A 22,681-nucleotide genomic window follows, 5' to 3' on the forward strand; every position below is an offset into this window, starting at 1 on the left:
CAGGTGCTCGCAATTGGAAGCTACCAGGTAGCTGTGTAGGAAAACGATGAGTACCTGTAAGATGAGGCAAAGCACTGATAGTATCTGCAACACACATTCTTTACATATAAGACAATTGAGTTAGCCAAGTCCAGTGAGTTAGCTCCATGTCCAAAAATGACTCCATATGTGAACCCGATAGGCTATTTCCCAGAGAGGGCCCTAACAGCTGAAATGCCCAGCTTCTGTCACCCCAGGAAGGCAGAGAAGGAATCTGAAGTACAATAATATGGTTCTGTCAATTTTTGCTTTGTATGTTTTGATGCCAAATTATTAGGTGCATACAAATATAAAATTATTATATCTTCCTGGTAAATTAAATTTTATATCACTGTGAAGTATCTCTCTTTATATGTAGTAATGCTGTTAAACCTATTATTTTAATGTAATTCAATTAGCTTTTTGCTTTTGTTAGTGTTATATGTGTTACCTTTTCTCATCCTTTATCATTCTTTTCTATAGTTCAGGTACCTCTACATAAGCAGTGTATAGTTGAATTTTGGGTCTCATCCAAAATTCAAATTTTCAAATTTTCAAATTTATTCAAAATAAATCTGAAAAAATTTGCCTTTTAATTGAAATTTGGGTCTCATCCAAAATTCAAATTTCAAATTTTGAGAAATTTATTCAAAATAAATCTGAAAAAATTTGCCTTTTAATGGGAAAATTTAGTCATTTGACATATAATAATATTAATTGTAAAAAATAATATTATTATTATTTGTATATTTGGGTTTAAATCTACCATCTTACTAAGTGTTTTCTATATGTCCTACCTACTGTGTTGCTTTTTTCTCTCCATTCTTTGCCTCCTTCTAGAATTATTTTATTCAACTATCCTCCTCTATTAATTTATAAGTTATTCACCCTTTTACAGTTTTTTAGGAGTTACCCAAAGATTACAGCATCCCTTCTTAACAAATCTTAATATTAAAGGATTTTTTTTACTCTCTTCCCCCAAATATAGGAAAGAACCTTGGACCTTAACTCCCCTTAAACATTATTATATTATTTTTCTACATAGCCAATATTATTTTATATGTATCTACATGTTTACCATTTTCAATGATTTGCATTCCTTTCTGCATCCCTGACTTCCCATTTAGGATTATTTCCTTCTGCCTGAAAAATATCCTATTAATGTGGGTCTGCTAGTAATTACCTCTCTCGGTTTTTATTAGTCTAAAAATGTATATTATCTTCCCTCTTGAATAATCCAGAGGGGTACCAATAATAAGTTGGCTCTTACTTTCTTTCAGCCCTCTGAGGAATTCTATTGTCTTCTGGCTTCCCTTGTGTCCATTGAGAAATCAGCTCTATATCTAATTGTTGCCCCTTGAAGCTAATCTGTTAGCTGGTTTTTGTTTTTTTGTTTTGTTTTGTTTTGTTTTTTGTCTGTTTTTAAGATCTTCTCCTTGTCTTTGATTTTTCAGCTTTTATTTCTACTCTAATAGAAAAGAAAGCTTTTTAGTCTTACTCTAATAGGTGTAAGATTTATTCTGGTTAGATTCCTAGGGCTTATTTAACATATGGATTGATGTCTTTCATCAGTTTTTGGATCATCCCTTTATATATTGCTTCTGCTCCATTCTTTTAAACTTTCTATTTCCTGTGGTCTCTTGGGCTGTCTTCTCTATTTTCCATCCTTTTACCTTTCCATGCTTCATTCTGGAAATGTTTTTTTCTCATCAACCTTCTAATTAACTAATTCTTCATTCAGTTTTGTCTAACATGCTGCTAAACCTATCTTTTGAATTCTTAGTGTCAAGTATTTTAATTTTTCAATTCTAGAGTTTCCACTTAGAAAAAAAAAATAGTTTCAATCCTCTACCAAAATTCTGAATCATGTCTTTTATCTCCTGGGTCATGCGAAGCATTTTTTAAAGAATTTAAATCTGTATTCATAACTTCAACATCTAGAGAGGATATTATATGTTTTTTTTTAAATATACTTGCTCATGTGTCCTATCTCATCATATGTCTGATTTTTCTATTTTAGTTCTGTTTTTAAGGGTTTTGGGTTTTGTGGGGTTTTGTTTTTTTATGGATATGCCCAGGACACTGGAGTTGCAAAATCGTTTGTAGAAATGATCTAACACCAGGATGATATCTTCTTCCGGAGAGGATTTACAATAGCCTGAAGGCACTAGCAACACTGGATCACCTTAATCCAATTTCAGGAATTGAGATGAGTCAAAGCAGAGCTTACAGCCCCTGTGAGAACCTGCCTACTTCTGGTTCATCCTAACTCCTCAGGTGCAGTCCTTTGGGGTCCCAGCCCAAAGCAAAAGAGTTCAGCAAACACTCCTCTTGATAGGCCTTGTCTCTTATCCCCAGGAGACCCTCAGAAGTCCTGATCATTCTTTGCACTTCTCAATTGCTTTCCCTATTCCGAAAGGAAAGGTACTTCCAAAACCAGGCTCACCTCCCTAGTCTCAGGCCCCTCCATATCCTAGCCCAACGATTCCCCACTACCTTATTTATATTATTAGCACTCAGATGTTTCAAACAGTTTGTTGTTTTGTCTTCATTTTTGTTTTTTAATACATATCTCTTCTAGCTGCTATCAGAAGGAAAGTTAATCCATATTACCTGGTCAGCTGTTTCTGAAAGCAAGCATAATGATGTGTGGGGAGTTTCTAAGACATTTGCAACAGTGTTAAAAAGGTGGGGTTTTTTTATAAGACAACAGTTTATTCAAACAGACTAACATGTTATGGATTGTCATAACAGAGCTTATTTTTCTGAGTAAAAAAAAAAAATCCAAGATTTATATAATTTATTGGCTTTAATACCAAAAAGGGTTGCTCAAGAACAAAGTTAAATGATGAGCTGGTTTCATGTTTTGGAAATAAAATTAGATTCTGTGTTCATTTTTAAAGAGCCATGACCAGGGAAACGACAGGGCTGGTAGATGGGTGGAAATTTATACAAAGGGACAAAGAGTCAAAAGCTTGATCTCGGGTGTTAGGCTGGGGAGGCAGCAGCTAGATTTGGGAAGAGCATAATGAGTTCAGCACTGAAGGGTCTTCCTTCAATGTGCTGAAAAGAGCCTAGTAGAAAAGGCTAGTCAGTCAGTGGCAAGAAGTGGGATTGTAGCTGGGTGATCCGATAGATCGGAGAAATGGACTTGGGAGCTGCTTGTGTGCGACTGGACCTGGAATCAGGGGAGCTAAATGACCCTGGAGAGTGAGTGTACAGAGAGAGGCAGATGCCAGCACAGCACCGACCTTTGGGGGCAGAGGGAGGCAAAATGAGTTCCAGGTGGTGGGGAAGTAACCCTGTGGGTCCTAAAGGCCCTGGGAAGAGACTCTCTTGAAGCCTGGGGGTTTAGAGGGCTAATTTTCCCTGAAAAGATGAGGCTGAGATGTGGGGGAGGCCTCTGCTGACTTTGAGAGCAGTTTGCATAGAGTGTCAGGAACCCAGAGGCTACTGGGAAGGGGTTAGGGAGCGAGTGGGAGGCCAGGAAGCAGAGGCAGTGTGTATAAACTTCTTTTTTAGAATGTGTGCAGCTTTGAAGGAAGGAATTGTGATAGCGATTGAGGGAAGAGCCAGTGGAAACTACTGGAGGAAGTCTGTGGGCAGAAGGGAAGGAGCGAGGGCAGATGGAGGATCAAAGAATCCCCAGAGCAGAACTGGGGGAGTCCACACCCCCCAGCAAGCCCTGAACTCCACCAATAGGTCTCATTATTCCCATTTTTCAGATGCGGAAAGTGAGCCAGAGAAGTTGACTTGCCCACATGACTGCTAGAGAGGGAGATAGGCCTGAGGCGGGCCCAGTGTGCCAGGTTCCTAAGCCCACCCCTCAGCCCACCTCACCCCACCCCATCATGATTTCAGAGCACCCATGACCATGACCACCCCCGTCACCACCATACTACCACCGTCATCACGCCCACCACAGCCTCCACCAACATGACCACCACCGTCACTGTCCACCCCACCACAATAATTACGCTCACCCAACAAGATTTCCTGTGCCGGACACATACAGTTTCTGTCTTTGGGGTCTCTAATTCTGAGAACATGCAAACAACAAAATAAACTAGCCAAGAAAGTCAGTCAAAGCCTTTTGATCATATGGCCAGTCAGGGCTATACCAGTCCTATAATCAGACAGCCTGCATTCATAGCTTCTTCCTGGGGGAGAGGGCATGTCAAAAACTGGTTTTCCATTTGTTCATCGTTTCCCAGGGCAAGCTCCACGAGCCTCCCCCATCACCCATCCTCACCCTACCCCCAAATCCTCCATTCGTTGTCTCTGAGCTGGGAAAATTAAACAGATTTTTCTAAGGAAAAATCCTTAGAGAGGGATTAGGGCTGGGCTGAGGCCCAGTTATTCTTGGTCCTCCTCCGAGACTCTTGGCTTCCTGCAGGGACATGCTCCCCACTTAGCAGGGCTCCCTTCCTTCCCCTAACTCACCCTACCCATCCCAGGGATGGGAAGTCCAGGGCTTCCATGGACCACGTGTCCATGGGTCCCAGACCCTCCCCAGGCCTGCCCACAGTCTCCCTTCTCCAGGCCCCTGGGCCTCAGGCCTGGAAAAATGGAGGCTGGAGATATGAAGGGAGACAAGGTGGGGAGGAGGCAGGCCTGGGGATGCTCAGAGAAAGTTTCCATGCTGAATAGCTTGTTCTGAGCTTTTCTGCCAATTCCCCCTCCTCTCTAATCCCAGGATTAGAGCAAGTAGAGTCCGGGAATACAGAAGCCAGAGTCTGGGAATGGGGTGCAGTGTGGTGAAGGGAAGCAGGCAGGCTTGCGCTGGAATTCTTGCTCAGCTTCTCATATGCACACACTGTGTGGTCTGGGCAGGCCATTGACCTCCCTAAGCTCCACTTCTCTATTTGTCAAATGAGGATCATCAAACCTGACCATGATTAGAGAGGATGTGTGTAACATGTGGTGTTCGGTAAGCAGTGGCTAACTGCCTACCGCCATTGCTATTATGGGCTCTGAGTGCCAGCAAGAGTGAGGAAGATTGGGTGTTTCTTGCCCCTGACTCTTGAGCCCTGGAAGGGCAAATGGTTCAGTGGAGAGAACATGGCATTAGAATGAGTTAAGCTCCACTGTGTGAGCAGCAATGACTCATCCTCACAGGGCTGCCACTTCCACATTGATACACAAGACACCTTTCAGGCCTGCTTCAAGGACTGAGTGAGATTTAACACAGGTGTGGGTCTAGCACAAGTCTGTTGTGTCTGCCCTGTTTCCCTTTTGCCTCTGAATCCAGGGAGTCCAGGCCCCTGGTTCCATCGTCTGCCCTCCTCAGAGGGACAGATAAAGGGTCCCAACCATCCCAGTCTCACCTGATTCTTCCTCTTCTTCTCCAAAACCACATTCACTTGTCACTTCCCTTGCTCAAGAGCCTACCATAGCTCCCTATTACAAACCACATGTCAACCAGCCCTCTCAGCCTGGCATTTGAGGCCCCTACACCCTATCTTCTCTCCCCTATGTCACCAGAAACCCCTGGCCCTGTGCTTACTTGGCCCTGGCTGATCTCCAATTCCCCAACCTGTCCCCACAGCACTCATCTCCTGCTGTCTCCCTCTCCTCTGCTCCCTAGACTTCCGAGCCAGACCCAACCTCATCCATCTCTGAACTTCAGCGGATATAACAAGTCACAAACAAACCAAATTTCAAGCAGCAGCCAAGAAGAAGCCTACCAATAATGGGCCATAACACAGTTATAGGGCTGATCAGCTTTGGAAAGAAGCAGGTAATCGAATCTTCCTCTGTTTGCCATCTGTCTCCATCACCCCTGCCTCGCCCACGTGATGCCTGCCCCAGACAAGTGGGTCCTGGGCCGTAATACAATTCCATTAAAGAGAGCTCAGATTCTTTAGGGACAAGGAGAAGCTTTTCAGATGGACAAGGAGAAGACAAGGCCAGAGTCGGAGGGGACAAGTATGAGAACAGTGCCCATCCTAAGACTGATCTGGAAAAGGCAGTATGGGAAAAGCCTGTCATCTTAAATATTCTTGTCTCTTTTCTATTTTTATCCATATTTTTTTCCTTTCAAATTCCTGGAACAGCAGCTTTCCACATAGAGGTGCTTGGATACATTACTCCCACACAATAGGGCAGAGGGCCTCAGCCCCAGATGACATTTTCACACTGTCCCTGGCCAGGTGTGTGACCTGGGGGTGGCTATTTAACCTCTTTGTGTCTAGCTTGGCCCCTCTGTGAAATGCAGGTGGTCGTAATAGTACTCAGCTCACAGTTGACTCTGAGGACTAAGTGAATCGATACAGGTAAACCCTTAGAGCAGCGCCTGCCCTGTGAGATACCTCCTGTCACGTTAACTCTTATGGTTACTAAGCCACACAAAGTGAAATGGCTGTTCCTTGGGGTTGCCTCCAGCGGCCACCCAAACCCTGCCTGTTTGCAGAACATTTAGGTCATTGTAGTGGTTAGGATTGTATTAGGCTGCAAGTAACAGAAACCTGACTTCACACATTTAACCAAGGAGGGCTTATTTTCTTCTCATGATGAGAAGCGCTGCAGTAGCAGCAGCCAAGACTGATGTTGCGCATCCATGCTGCCCTCCATACCCCAGACTCCCTTCCTTTCCCACAGTCTGAGCATGTGACTTTCCTCTCACGGTCAGAAGATGGCTGCTGGACCTCTAGGCATCACATCCACATTCCAGGGAGGAAAAGGGGAAAGGGAAGGGTAGCAAATTGCTAAAATCTCCCTCCTTTTAATCAGGAAAACCACCCAATCTCCACTTACATCTCATCTATCACAACCATGTCACAGGCCTACCCACACTAGTTATGAAGAAGCCTGGAGAGCCTAGCTTTTGCTGGACACACTGATGCCCTGAAGAGAACCAGAATTGTACAGGAAGGGGGGAGGACAGATGTTTGGTAGGCACCTAGCAATGTCTGCCATCTGGCTTACTAACCTAACAAACTGCATAGATGTCTGAATGCCTCTCTCAGGAAGCAGCAAGGGCCTTAGCCCTGTAGATATTCCAACAGAGGTTAAATGTGTACTTGGCTAAAACATCACAGAGGGAATTCAAGCAACAGACAGAAATCGAGAGATCCCTAGCTCTCTCTAGCCTTAGGGCTTAGGGGGTGAGTCCCATATCCTTAATTAGGTTATTGTGTAAATTTGATTTAATGCAAAAAATATTGTGAATCAAAAGTCCTAGATTCAGGGGCACCTGGGTGGCTCAGTGGCTGAGCATCTGCCTTTGGTTCAGGGCATGATCCCAGGGTCCTGGGATCGAATCCTGAATCAGGCTCCCTGCAAGGAGTCTGCTTCTCCCTCTGCCTATGTCTCTGCCTCTTTCTGTGTGTCTCTCATGAATAAATAAGTGAAATCTTAAAAAAAAAAAAGTCCTTAATTCAAACCTCACTCTTCCCCTTACCATGTAACCTTAAGCAAAAAGAAAAAGAAAAGAAAAATGCCGAATTCAGGTATTCATCCAACAAACATTTATCTAATGCCTACTGTTCTCAGGACCTCCTTAGGGGATACATCTGTGAACCACACAAAGTTTCCCACCCTCAAAGAGTTTGAATTTTAACAGGAGACAATAAACAAAATGAGTTTTATCTTTCTATATATTTGATAGATGGTAATGGGAACTATGGGGAAAAGTAAAGTGGAAATGGGGAGTGTCAAGGTGGCTAGGGGTTGTCATTTTACATGGTGGATGCAGGGAGTGATCAGAGAAGCCTTCACTGAGGATTTGACTTAAGACCTGGAGGCAATGAAGCTCGCCATGTGGACAGCTGCGGGAGGTCTTCCAGGCAAAGGGTCAGGGGGAGCCATGGCTCACGATGGGTGCTTGCCTAGAATGTTTGAGAAACAGCCAGAAGGCTCAAGTGGCCAGAGCAGACTGAGGAGGCAGAGTGGGGAGGGGAGATCAGAGAGGCAATGGCAGGGGTCAGTTAAGGTTTGGCGAGCCACTATAAGGATGTTGGCTTTTGCTGAGGGAGAGGGGACCCACCAGAGGGTTCTGAGCAGAGTGGTGATGTGGTCTGGTCTATGTTTTAACAGGATCACCGTGGCTGCTGTTGAGAACAGAATATGCTATGGGGGAGGCAGAGAGACTGGTTAGAAGACAAAGACCCAGCTGAGACAAGATGGCAGCTTGGAAGCGGTGGTGAAAGTGGAGCTGGTGAGGAGTGATGGGATTATGGCTGTATTCTGAAGTTAGAGCTCATAGGATTTCTCAAGGACTGCACAAAGTTTCAATAGAAAGAGAGACATCAAGGATGACTACCAGGTTCTTCAGTCTGAAGACCTTGGAAGGAAGGAGTTGTCACTGACTAGAATGGGGCAGACTGGAGAAGGCAGGTTTGGGAGCCAAAATCAGGGGGGGCCCAGTTTAGGACACACCAATTTTGTTATTCCCATTGGACTTCCAGATGGAGATATTGGGCAGGCAATTTGACCCCACAAGTCCAGAGTGCAGGGGAAGGCATGGGCCTAAAGTATAGATGAAAGAGTCATCATCAGCATACATGTAGTATTTACCAAGAGAATAAGCACAGGTTAAAAAGAGAATATGAGCCAAGACTGGGTCTGGGGGCTCTCCTCTGGTTAGAAATCAGGGAGGTAAGAAAGAACCAGCCAACAAGACAGAAGGCACAGCCAGAGAGGGGGGCGGAAAACCAGTGGAGTGAGGTATCCTGAGGGCCAAGGGAATAAAACATGGATGACTTATCTGGAAATATGCATAAAAGCTTCCAAAAAGTGAATGCCCTTTAACTAAAAATTGCACTTCAAGAATATTTACTTCTAAGCAAATACTCTTGACTCTGTACAAGATGCATAGCCAAGGATATACTTGACAGTGTGGGTTTACAAAAGTAAAAAACAGGAAACAAACTAAATGTTGAACAACAGAGAGCTGGTTAAATAAATTATGACATATCTGTATGATGAGCTAGCATGCACGCAGCCATGGAAACCCAGGTTTTTAAAAAATATTTTTAAAATATTGAGTGACCTATAGACATATTTATCTTCATGATCTATTATTAGGTAAAAAAAAAAAAAGCAGGTTATAAATTGTTAGGATCAGCAAGCTTGCTATATCAGTCAGCTAGAAAACACGGAAACCACTCTAAGTATTTCAAGCAGAAAGAGACTTAGTGCAGAGAATTTGGTGTTTACAAAGCTGTGGAAGTGCTGGCTATTAAGTTCATTGCTAGCTTTTAGGACATCAGGAAGTTGCTGAAACTACAGGACACCTGAACTTCCAGCACCAAAGTGGAGAAAATGCCTGAAGATTATTCCAAAATCTATCTGGTGAGGCCCACACACCTGCCCACGGCTGCCAGAAGAACAATGCTGTGATTTATGCTTCCCTTCCACCTGCCAGATCTCATGGAAGTGCATCTCCCTGACTGGCAGGGATTCTAGTTTCCTGGCTCCCAGCCCCTGCTGGGCAGAGGAAAGCCTAGATGGAGAGGAAGGAAATGATATTGAGTTGCCAGCAACTTCTGGTCTCTCTAAGCTGCTAACACCAGGTGGTGTCTGCCCAAACTAGAAGGCTTTTCTGAGGAAATTGCATTGTTACTCCAAAAAGCAGTCCTGCCACTACCTCGACTCTACCTCACACAACACATCTGTGACTGGTTTACTAGCAGCTCCCACCCCCACCCCAGCCCAGGGCCTGGGCCTGGTGCAGAAATTGAGAAGACTGCAAATGAGTAAGACTCATGCCCGGGGAACTTACCAGGACCTTCCAGTGGTACCTACTTTTCCACAGGAAGCCACAACAGTCAAGAATCTATCATGATTTTGCAAGATGATTCTAAGAAAAGCTCTTTTGTATTGTGGCTGGTAGTGGCTAATTTAAATGCCCTAAACGCCCTCCATTTTCCCTGCACTCCGCCTTGTTCTGGAAGCCCACATCCAAACTCCAACGTCGATCTTGCCTCTCTCTGTCCAAGCCCGCTGCTTCAAGTGTCCACAGGGGTCCTGACTACCCTCAAGCCTAGGGTCTGACTTACTCTTGCCATCTTGCCAGAAGCTGGATTTCCATCCTGAGCTCCAATCTGATGGCAGGAGCCGTTTTCTGCTGACCAGCCTCCCTTGGCTGAGAAATGGGGTTAGCTGTAGTTGCCTGTAGTGGGATGCACCAAATAGCACACTTTAATCCTCACAGTTATCATCAGCCTCCAGTCATTGCACTCAATCCCCTGCTTCTGGGCTGGGTGCCCACCATTCACTCTTGCAGGCCTCCTATCAATGGCTAAACATGCTCTTCCTCACTTCGCTTGCAACTCAATTGACTCCCACACCTGTCTGTTTGCTCTTGATCTTCTCTCATGAGAAAAGAGTGGGGATGTGTCTATACCCACCCAGGTAATACAAGCTCAGCTTCCTTGCCTCTTAAATGACTGGGCTAATTAAGGGCCAGAGGAAGTTCATGGGTCTGGAAGATGTGGAGATTCTGGATCAAGGATTCCTTTTTGTGCCCCTGAAGCTGACCGTCATAGTAGGGAGAAGGAGGCCAGCTCAGAGAAGACATTGGAAGGGCCCTTTTGTCTCTTTCAGGCTACCTGACTTCAGCCCACCATCCACCTAGGTGCCTTCAGTCATCCTAATGGCCCACACTGGAAAGTCCCCTTTCTCTCTACTGCCCCAACCCTGGGCATCGTCACCCAAGGGTGACAATGAAGTCAGCCAGGTTCCTGATAAAGGGTCATGGCCAGAGGACCTCACAACTGCATCAGGAAATGGAGGGACAATGGAAGAAGGTTATATGTTTAGGACAAAAGAACAGCCCTTGGGACCATGCAGGAGATGGGTGGAGGGGATAAGTGGTTATTGCTCTCAGAAGCAGCAGAGTTAAGTCCAAATGTTGAGAAGTGGCCAAACTAACTGGACATTTTCCTTGATCTCTTAACAGCTTCAGAGGACTCATCCAGCCTGCCTCACCTCCCCTAGCACGGAAATGTCCACCCATACCTATATTCCATGAACCTGAGAAGCCCAACATTCAGAACCATGTCTCCCCATAAAGACGAGGGCTTAAGATAGCCCTGAGGGTAACAGAGGGGCGAGAAATCTTTGGGGAGAAGCAGAAGGGTATCTGGTTTTCTTCCAAAGCCCCCTGCCCCCTGCCCCCTGCTCCTTAGTCCTCAGTAGCCTTCCTCCCTTCCCTGGCCCTCCTCACCCTCTTGCTCAGCTGTTTTCTCTCTCAGTCAGGGGTTTGCGGTACCTCTTGTGGATCCTCATTCCCTTGAGGACAGGAGGCTGAGAGCTCACATCCCGAGCTTCAGCTCTTTCCTGTAGCTACACTCCCATCTCACCTTCACCCTGTTTTTGTGCCTCTACTTCCAAGGGGGGGAATGATCTCCAAGGGAGGAAGTTCCGAGCTAAGGAGGGATGTCTGGATTAAAATTATGTTGGGTGCCTGGCTGGATCAATTGGAAGGGTGTGTGACTCTTGATCTCAGGGTCATAAGCCCTACTTATGTAAAAATTACTTAATTAATTACTTAAATAAATAAAACTTTAAAAAGGAGAGAGAAAATTGAGTAAATAAAAGCAGAATACATTAAGACTAAGTGTAGTTCCTTCCAGAAAAACAAGATGTCCGAATCATGGGAAACTCAACATAACCCACCATCTTAATATGTAAAATAGAGAGATTCAGTTTTCTCCAACATGTTGAATGGAGAGATTCTAGAAATAGTTCCCTATTAAAGACAGATGTCAGCTGTCACCATAAACTATTACCACTACTGTTTGACACTGTTCTGGAACCACTTGACAATGCAATTAGATAAAAGAATAAAATAAGAGATATAAATATTACAAGAAGAAACTATAATTATTATCACTGGTTGATATTATTCTATACATGGATATTCTAAGAAAATCAGCTAAAGAATTTTTAGTAATAATCAGAAAATTTAGCAAGATGGCTAGCTTAAAAACAAGATCTACAAGAAATAACAGATGTTGGCAAGGATGTAGAGAAAGGGGAACACTCTTGCACTGTTGGTGGGAATCCAAACTGGTGCAGCCACTGTGGAAAACAATATGGAGTTTCCTCAAAAAATTAAAAATGAAACTAAATTAAAATAAAATAAATTAAAAATGGAGCTACCCTATGATCCAGCAGTTGCACTATTAGGTATTTACCCAAAGAATACGAAAATGCTAATTCAAAGGTATACATGCATTCCTATGTTTATGGCAGCATTATTTACAATAGCCAAGATATGGAAGCGGCCCAAGTGTCCACTGACTGGTGAATGGATAAAGATGTGGTGTATACAATGGAATATTACTCAGCCATAAAAAAGAATGAAATCTTGCCATTTGCAACAACACCGATGGAGCTACAGAGTATAATGCTAAGCAAAATAAGTCAGTCAGAAAAAGACAAATACCATATGATTTCACTCATGTGTGGAATTTAACAAAACAAATGAACAAAGGGGGAAAACATGAGAGAAAGACAAACCAAGAAACAGAGTCTTGACTATAGAGAGCAAACTGCTGGCTTACCAGAGGGGAGGTTGGGGGAGGTAGGGGATGGGAGTAGCAGGTGATGGGCGCTGGCTGATATATGGAAGAGTTTAATCACTATATTGTATACCAGAAAAGAATATAATACTATATGTTAACCAACTGGGATTAAAATAAAAACTTAAAAAACTAAATAATAATAATAATAAAGTCATTAAAAGTAAAATAAAAAATAAACAAGTTCCAAACAGAAGAAATAGGGTCCCATCCATGAAAGCTACAAAATCATAACATGAAACATAGGAAAAATTGTGCGGGTGTCCATGCAAAGAATTACAAAACCCAAATAAATATAGACTTGAACAAATGGAGAAAGAGATACCCTGCTTTTGGATAAAAAGTTAATAATACTGTAAGCACATCAATGTCACCATAAGGAATCTATGCATTCAGTGGAATTTTTTTTTTTTAATAACTTGACAATGGTTATAAATTCATCTGGAAAAATAATAGGGAAGAATATCCAGAAATTTCCTAGAGGAAGTAACAAGGGAGTGGTAACCCTATAAAACACTTCTTAAAATATTACACAACTACAAGGGTCCCTGGGTGGCACAGTCAGTTGAGTGCCTGGCTCTTTGTTTCAGCTCAAGTCGTGATCTCAGGTCCTAAGATGGGGCCCCACATTGGGCTCCTTGTTCAGTGCAGAATCTGCTTGAGTTTCTTTCTCTCTCTCCCTTTCCCCCAAGCTCGTTTTCTCTCTCATTCTAAAATAAACAAGTAAATCTTTTTAAAAAATATATTATACAGCTGCAATAATTAAAATAGTATGGGACTGGTGAAGACAGATCAGTAGTAAAGAATGCAGAAATTTGAAATTGACCCAAATAAACATGAGAATTCAATTCAATAAGTTGAAACACTAGCCACACATTCAAGACAAAAATAAATACATCTGCATTCCCTACCTCACTCCTAACACTGAAATAAATTGTGACTGGATCAAAGATTTAACAACAACAACAAAAAGAAACATTTGAAAAATAAAGCCTTAAAGTGCTAGAAGAAAATACATCTAAATGTTTTTATGACCCCGGGGTAGCAAAGGCTTTTCTAATCATGGAATAAAACAGAAGTCATAACAGAGACTAACAGATGTATCCACATAGAAAGAAAAGAAAAAAAGTTTTAAAAGGAAAAACTTTATAAATGAAATCAAAGGACAAAAGAAGAGAACAAGGCTTGCTAGATGTGTGACAAAAATGCTCTGTTCCCTAATTTTGAAAAAAAGACATATTTTACAAAACAATAAGAAAAAGACAGCAACCCAATGGGAAATATAGGCAAAGAACATAAACAGGCTATTCACAAAAAATGCAACTGGCTAATAAAATATAAATGTTCCATCTCACAATTTCAAGTGCAAATGAAAACAAGATATAATTTTTTACTTATCAGATTGGCAGTGCTAAGAAGAGTCATAACACAGTGTTGTGGAAGGTACGATTACACAGGCCGCCTCATACAATGCCAATGGAAGGAAAATTAGTACATTCTGGAGAGCAATTAGGCATATCTACCGAATTTTAAATGTTCATACTCTTTGATCTGGCAGTTTAACTTCCAGGATTTTATCCTGCAAAAGTATTTATGCAAGATCCCAAAGGAAAATGGACAAAGATGTTCCTCGCAACACTATTTATATGTATTTTTTTAAGTTGGGGGCAATAACCCAGCGGTTCATTTACAGGGGGCTGCTTAAATAAATTATAGTATGTCCATAGAGCGAAATACTATGCAGCTATTAAAAAGAATAAGGAAGGGGCACCTGGGTGGTTTAGTTGGTTAAGCATCTGCATTCAGCTCAGGTCAGTCTCCGGGGTCCTAGGATCGAGCTCATCAGGGAATCTGCTTCTCCCTCTGCCCCTCCCCTGCTCATGCTCTCACTCTCTCTCAAATAAATAAGTAAATAAAATCTTATTTAAAAAATATATATATACTTTTTAAAAATAAGAATAAGGAAACTTTCAGGGGCTCCTGGCTGGCTCAGCTGGTAGAGCATGTGACTCTTGATCTCAGGGTTGTGACTTCAAGCTCTATGCTTTTTTACTAAAAAAAAAAAAAAAAAAAAAAACATAGTTTTTACTAAAAAAAAAAATATATGGAAGCTTTCTATATATACTATTACACAAAGATATCTAAAATGATAAGTGAAAAAACTAGTTGCTAAACTTACATACCATATAACCTACATTTGTAAAATGACATTTAAAATAATCTGCTTTAATCATGCCTTGGCCCAGTCACTCCTCCTCCTTCAGAGGTCCCTAAGGAAGCTAAATGCCTAAGAACAGTGGTAAAGGAAAGAAAATATTTTATTACCAGCTGGGGCCCTGGCATCAAGCCTGAACTCCAGTAAGTGGGACAGAGGCCCCCCGTTCCTTGCACATAGCAAAGGACCCAGAGGTTCACAAGGCTGTGTTTCTCTACTTTTGCACCCGTCACTTGACCTGAGGCAACAGGTACCTCTCAGTTGTACCTGCACGCATAGAAGCATCCACTTTGCTCCGAAGACTTCACCCTCTAGTGGCCCTGGCATCTCTCCCCTGTGGGGATGAGGGCAGAGGGAGATGATCAGAGGAGAGACAGGGAAAGGGGTTGACCCACCTTCTGGGGTCAGAGGTGATGAGCCCTCCCGGATGCAGGGGGTGGACCAGGGCCAGGAATTGCGACAGCTGGTGGCTGGGGCTGTGGGTGAGTGGGCAGGCAGCCTGCTGTGGTAAGGAGGGGAAGGGTTTGTGGGAAACGTGGTTGGCAGAAATAGCCAGGATGGTGTGCACCAGCAGCCTCGGGGAGGGGACCCTCGCCCTCAGTCAACTCCCCCAGGGTTTGTCCTGGGGCACCGCAAGCCACCTGTCTGCCCTATAGGCCTTGAGTCACTTCCTGTGTTTTCCCTTTGCCCCAGGTAGGCTCCTGACTCACAGCACCCCCTTTCCTTCCTGTCCCTGTGTGACATGAGGGCAAGGACAAGACTCACCCGAAAGCCAGGAGAAAGAGGACCAGGGGTCCGTATAAATGCCCCTCTGACCTCCATACCTCTTGCACCCTGGCCTCCCCATCCTGCAGAGTTGACCCCAGCACCACAGGAAGCCCAGTTCAAAGGCACCTCAGTCAGTCCCCTGCGTGCAACCCAGCATGAACAGGGTCCTCATAAACCCCATCTCTCAGAAAGAAGGGTTAGAGTAGCTCTGATCTCCAGTTTCAGCATACTCAGCCTTCTTTTCTCAGCCTGGCTAGGCCCTCTCTCTCCTCTCCTGAATTACAACAGATCCCCTCAAGGGTGAAACTGTATCTCATTCCCTCAACAAATGTTTTCTAATTTAATCAGAATCAAGCTAAGTCTCCCGGACAGGAGCCACAGGCCCATCTGGTTGAGAAACACAGAGGAACTGTGAAGTCAGTGGAGGAACTTTCTCCACCAGCCTGCATGATAGACACTGTGGGTTGTGCACTCAACTTCTGTCCCCAGACCCCTTTGCTCCTTTAAAACCCAACCCACCCCACCACAGGGTCCTATGCCTTGCCACCTAGCAAAGCCTCATTCTCCCACCGGAAGTTAACAAAAGAATCAGCATGTGCTCTAACCTTGGCCCATGAGAGCTGAGGGTAAGTTTGCTAGGGTCACTTCAGGGAAAAGTGTTCTGGATCTTAAAAGGAGACCTACAGAAAGAGATAGCTTCTCTTCAACCTCCAGACATATCATGTCTGGATGTGATGTCTGGAACTTCAACAGCCATCTTGCAATCACGAGGGAAGCAAGCCAACACTGGAGGAGGGCAAAGCAGAAAGAATCTGAGTGCTTGATAATGTGGTAAAGCCCCTCACTTAACCACCCTGGGGCCACCCTCCCTCGGGAATTTCTTTTTCTTATGAAATAAAAACTTCCCGTATTGTCTAAACCCTTTTGGTGGGGTGTTCTGTTACTTGCAAGTCAAAGGGTCCCTATGATACAGCCGGGTGTTTGGGAAGCCTGCTTAAAGAAACCAAATGAGTCGTTGTGAGAAAGATGGGTGTGTGGCCTGAGGAGGAAGGAGATCACATTTTCCAAACTTCTGGCTCATGTTTAGCCCCATGACATGGGACCCAGCCAGCTGGGGGCTGAGAAGCAGGAGGAATGCAGACCATGTGTGGATAAAGACATGAGAAATGGGAGGTGGAGTGAGGGGCCTCCGGGAATCAGCAGCTCGGATGTGGTGAAAGAGAGGTATGGAGATGCTCCTTGCCACATTATTGCTAATTCTAAAAAAAAGTGGAAACAACCCAAGGGTTCATTTATGGAGAATTGGTTAAGTAAATCATAGCTATCCCTAGAGGGGAGCGTTGGTGGTATAGTGGTGAGCATAGCTGCCTTCCTAGAGGGGAGAGCAGTGTTTCAACAGAGCCCCCAAAGGGGCCCCTGGATGGGGCCATGCGATTCCCCCATCGTGGGTCACTGAGGGAAACCAGGTCCTCCCCCAGCCCGACCTGAGAGGAGGAGCCTGACATTGGTTCCTGGTCAGCTCCTATGACATATTCCTTTATATTATGCATTCCACCCCCTGACCCCCAGCATCACTCTCCCTTCTTGAGGGCAGAACCCTACTGTTCTGTGTCTAGGGGCTGCCCCGGGCCCAGCACAGCATTTGGGGACTGACTACCTGGGGCCCAGGAGGAAGGGAGCATTTGGGGAAGGTGAGGGGGGAGGAGGGATGTCCAGGAAAAAAGAAACAGGGAAGTAGAAGGGTCAATGTCTCTTGAGCAGTATCACTGCCCTGAAAACAGGAGAGGCCAGTGGGGGAGACAAAGAAATAGAGTCCAGAGGGAGGAAACAAGGTAGTAGTAGCAGCAGAGAGCAGATTTTGTCCATTCAGCACTGTGGGGAGGGGCAGTGGCCACAGCCCAGTCACACCTCCCACTTCCCAAACCGGTGCCAGCACACATACGAGCGCATACACCTGAAATAAATGTTCACAGAATCATGCTTCCTCTACCACACTCTATTCTCCATTCTGTTCTAGTTCGTGTTTTTAAAACACCGGTCCCAACCTACTGAATTAATTTCCAACCCAACTAACAGGTCATGACCTGCAGCTTGAAAATTCTGCTCTAGAGCAGGTGACACTCAAGGAGGGATCCACCCACCAGGCCCCTCCACAGCCCGCGGCTTACCACCAGCCTGGGGCAGGATTGGTAGGAGGCCTAGGGCAAGCATTTAGATTCCTTAACAGCAACAGGACAGCAATTTTTTTTTAAGATTTTATTTATTTATTCATGACAGACACACACACACACACACACAGAGGCAGAGACACAGGCAGAGGGAGAAGCAGGCTCCATGGAGGGAGCCCGACGCGGGACTCGATCCTGGGCCTCCAGGATCACGCCCTGGGCTGAAGACAGCGCTAAACCGCTGGGCCACCAGGGCTGCCCTAGGACAGCAATTTTATGTCTATTGAGTCCAACAATAAAATATTAGGACTTGTATTTTGAATGTCTTATTTTATTTTTCTAATAATTTCTTTGTATTTTATCTTATAATATTACTGATCTATGAGAAATCAGAATTTAAAAAATAACCACCAGGACGCCTAGGTGGCTCAGCGGTTGAGCATCTGCCTTTGGCTCAGGGCATGATCCTGGAATCCCGGGATTGAGTCCCACATTAGGCTTCCTGCAGGGAGCCTGCTTCTCCCTCTGTCTGTGTCTCTGTCTGTGTGTGTGTGTGTGTGTGTGTGTGTGTGTGTGTGTGTGTGTCTCAAATAAATAAATAAATAGATAGATATAGATAGATAGATCTTTAAATAAATAACCACCACCACCAAAAAAAAAAAAAAAAAACCCTTGGTCCTTCCCCCAGGCTGTCCTGAGAAGCACTGCTTCAGAGGATACAGGTCCTCCCCAGAGGCCCACAGTCCAGAACAGAAAGTTCCTCCGACCCTCCACACTGCAGAGTGGTCTCGAAGCCCTCCCCTCCACCGGAGCAGTACATACATGCCCCCTTCTCTGCCCGCCACAGCCCTTGGAGGCTCAGTCCCACGCATCCCTGCAGGACCAATACCAAGATGGCACCCACCAGCATTCACTGTTTCTTCTCAAGCTCCCACAATGTTTTGCCCAGGCTCCTGTTTCATTGGTTCGTGGTTTTGTCGAGTTGGCTGTTGATGGACCCACTTACCACGGAATCAGGCCCTGGGTCCGACGGGAGCACAGTGCTTTGCATACAGTGTGTACAGTGTGTGCCCCGGAGGTAAGAGAGTGTGAAGAGAGAAAGAGAAACAGAGACACGGTAGGAAAGGGAGGGCTGGGCTTCGGGTATAGTTACAGTGATGAAGAATTTGAATCCAGGCCCTTCTCAGAGCCAGAGAAGGGACCTAGATGGAGACCCCAAGTGAATCATAGCCAAGGTAGTCTGGGATGGGAGCAGGGGACTAGAGGAGCAGGCGAGGGGACCCGCTGGAGCAGAGAGCAAGCAGGCTGCTGCGAGCCAGGAACCTCAGGGCCAGCCCTGAGGGAGGGAGCCAGAGGTGGGATCCAGGGTGAACTGGGAAGGGCCTGGAAGCTGCCAAGCGTTTGCCCTCACGGGAGGGCAGGGCGAGAGAGCTGAGCCCTCTGGGGGTGGTGCTGGGAGGTTTCACAGGAAGAGCAAAGCGAGCAGACTATACCCAGGTAAGCACTCAAGGGATCATTTCATCCATCCTCCTGCCTCCATCCCAAACTCTGGTAGCAACACCTAAACTTTCCAGTAGCTGAGATGCACTGACTCCTGGGGTGGAGAGGAGCTGCTTCCCTCTACACTGGAAGCCCCTGCCATTCCTGTCATTTTGAGAGTATCTTATTTTGGGGGGTGTTGCTGTGTGACCTCGGGTAAATTGGTTAATCTCTCAGAGCCTGTTTTCTCGTCTGTCAAATGGGAATACTGAACTCTACCTGAAAGAGCTGCTGTGTGAGGGAAGGGAACCAATGCACAGGAAGTGCCTCGCAGATGCTGAGTGGTGGTCAGCACCTTCCTCCCATGCCCCCTTTTCCCAGGCTGTTCCCTGGACCAGCACTCAGCCTGGAAACTTGGATCTCAATCATGCTGTGGGTCCATTAATCTAGCAGGGCCTGGGAGGAATGGGCTGAGATGCAAAGGGGACAATCAAAGAAGGCCTCCCAGAGGAGGTGAGTTGCAGTCAGGAGCTGAAGGAAGAGTGAGCTGCCCATACAGGAGACCCAACCTCTGCAAAGACTTGTGGAAAAGAACAACCAGGAGAAGGGGATACAGGTCTGACCAGCCTAGCCAGCATCCAGAATGCACAAAGGTGTGCAGGGTAAAGGAGAAGTATGGTCGCCATTCCCGAGGGTCAGCAAACCCAGCATGCATGCCCCTTTCCCAGAGTGGCCCTTGTCCCTGCCTCCCACTGGTGACAAGAGATCATCAAGGAAGGAACCCCCACCAAACCAGATGGGCAGTCCTGGCCTCAGAGAGTGAGGCTGCCAGCTAGCCACCAGGAACTGGCAGCAAGCCAGCAGGCACAGGGGCAAAGGCCCGGAGGGTGGGCTCTCGGCTCTTGTCATTTCTCTAGAATGAGTAGGGACCCAGATGCCTAAAAAGCCTGACTCTTCCCAGGGGGACAGCAGCCCAGTCCCAGCCCCCAGCCACTCTACCTTTAGCCAGACCCTCTAGAGCCTGACCCACCTTGACTCACCCAGCAGCCCCCTTTCTCTCTCTTTCTCTCTCTCTCTCTCTCACACACACACACACACAGGCAGACAGGGGTCCCCCAGTGCCCTGTGGGAGGAACTGCTTCTAGAGAAAGGGGGGTTCTCCTTGTACCAGATAACACAAAGAAGCCAAAGGATAGGGGGCTGGAGAGATACATAGAAAGACAGGAGAACCTTAAAGAAGAGTCAGTGACTCAAAGACAAGAGGATAAGAGAAAGGAGAAAGAGGGACTCCTGGATTGCTCAGTGGTTGAGTGTCTGCCTTCCACTCAGGGCATGATCCCGGGATCAAGTCCCACATTGGGCTCCCCACAAGGGGCTGCCTATGTCTCTGCCTCTCTATGTGTGTCTCTCATGAATAAATAAATAAAGTCTGAAGAAGAAGAAGAAGAAGAAGAAGAAGAAGAAGAAGAAGAAGAAGAAGGAGGAGGAGGAGGAGGAGGAGAGGAGGAGGAGGAGGAGGAGGAGGAGGAGGAGGAGGAGGAGAAGGAGGAGGAGGAGAAAGGGACAGAGACAGAGAGGGTGGGTGGGGAGACAGAGACAGTGAGGCATGACCCTCAGACATGGAGCAGGACACTGCCCTGTGGAGCTCCAGTGGCGGACAGGAGGTGTCTTCCATCACCCACTGCACAGGAGGGGTCCCACCTTCTCTACCCCAGTGCCTTCAGTCACCCATGCTGGCCCATCACCAGAAACGTTCCTAAAGCTCCTCCTGCTAGGTGCAGAGCGCAAGGCCCCCCCACATCTGTCCACCACTCATTCTGAACAGGCCTCCTGTGAGGCCCGGGTGCATCAGACCCCAGCAGCACCAAGCAGCAGGCCCTAAACGCATTGCCACCCATTTGCAGAAAACACCCCCCACTCCCACCCTCTGGGTGTGTATCTGAAACTCAGGCCATCTTAGAGCTGAAGATAGACGTGTAGCCTGGGGCCAAGGAAGAAACTACCTCCCAGCAACCAACAGGAGCCCCCTGGGGGGGTCTAGGACCACACCTAGGGCAGGTCAGGGACCTAGGGAAGGCCCCTGCCAGGGCCCAGCATGGCCCATCTCCACCACACACACACACCAGGATGCAGCAGGAAAGACCATGATTAGACAACAGGGAGAACTCAGGGCAGGCCAGGAGGCAAGGGATGGGAGGAGTCCATGAAGAGGGAGCTTGTGGTCCTCCTCCTCGAAGGCCCTGCAGCCCAGCCTTTTCCCACCTCTCTCCACCCCCAGCGATGAGTCAGGGATTCCACAAATTTTAAATTCCTGTCTTCCTTTGGGCAAGATACTTGACACTCTCCTGGGCTGTCTCTCCTGCCACAGAAGTGAAATCAACCATTTCCAGGGCCCCCTTTCTCCATGGCTCTGGGGCAGACCCTGCTTTCCCCGTGAGTCACAGCAACTGCAATGGCCCTCCCTGCCCTGGCCCAGGGCTCACCCCTAGTCGCACAGGGGCTCCTGGCTTTCAGGAACTGCCCCTTCTGCCCAGAAGCTCCTACCCCAAAGCAGCTTCTTCTCCTCTACACATAGCAGGCTCCCCCTGAGCGACTGAGCATCAATGAATGCAGAAGATCCTGTAAGGGAGAGACCTTGCGAGCTACTCTCAGGGGCCCCCGGTAAGCAGAGCTGTGGAACTTCGAAAAAGGAAGCTCTGTGTGGGTCCTGCGGTCAGGTTCCCTCTGAGCCTCAGAGCAGGGCCTAGTACACGCTTGCTATGATGGAGGGACTCAGTAAATATTTGTAGGAGGGAGGGAAGATGGGAGAAAGGGGGAAGGAAGGAATCTCTAGGCCCTTGGCTTCTCTTTGAGGGATGCTCTCTGGTTGAGGAGCTTCCTGGTGACTAGGACTACCTGGGCCTTGTCCATCCTTTGCACCCCAGTACCAGGCACAGGAAAGTACAGAGTAGTTCCTCCTGACAAAGTTGAAAAGTCTGAATTGAACCTGAGGACCCTGAGTACCAAGAAGCCAGATCCCAGGCTCAGGGAAAAAGTGGCCTCAGACTCCAGACCCACAGTGAGTGTACCAAGAGTGGGGTGGGGTCAAAGGCTGCCATGGGGACAGGTGGAGGCCAAGGGCAGTGTGGGACACCAGCCCGGGGCTCATGGCTGGCCGAGGCTCCATGTGCCCCTTGAGGGAGAGAGGTGCAGGGCAGACCAGGCAAGGCTGAGGTCTGTCCCTCCAGTGGGATCAAAGCTTGGGGAGGAAGGAGAAGCTCAGGGAAGGGAGGACCAGAGGACAGAGAGGCTCCCCACCACCCCTGCAAGGTGGTGCACAGCCACCCAATATTGCCCCAGCCCAGCAGGAGCAGCTGGGAATGGATGAGGATCCCTGTCTCAGGAAGGCAGGTGAGTTTCCATGAGTAAATCTTTTCTAGCGTCAAACCAAAACTTGTATCTCGAGCCCAGCAAGCAAAGCTGCCACTTTCTCCCTCCAGAACAGCAAAAACCTAAAAGGCACT

The 22,681-nt window shown here is 46.5% G+C and overlaps 1 long non-coding RNA gene across 1 annotated transcript; it reads left to right on the forward strand.

Moving 5' to 3' along the window:
* Window positions 1-5,605: 5,605 nt before the first annotated feature.
* On the forward strand, window positions 5,606-11,562 carry LOC118350395 (uncharacterized). Its single transcript, XR_004804089.2, has 3 exons — window positions 5,606-5,758; window positions 8,056-8,176; window positions 10,922-11,562. It is a non-coding gene; the product is annotated as an uncharacterized LOC118350395 (long non-coding RNA).
* The last annotated feature ends 11,119 nt before the right edge of the window (window positions 11,563-22,681 follow it).

Source organism: Canis lupus, chromosome 12 (genome assembly GCF_003254725.2).
Source record: "Canis lupus dingo isolate Sandy chromosome 12, ASM325472v2, whole genome shotgun sequence".
Lineage (NCBI taxonomy): Eukaryota > Metazoa > Chordata > Mammalia > Carnivora > Canidae > Canis > Canis lupus.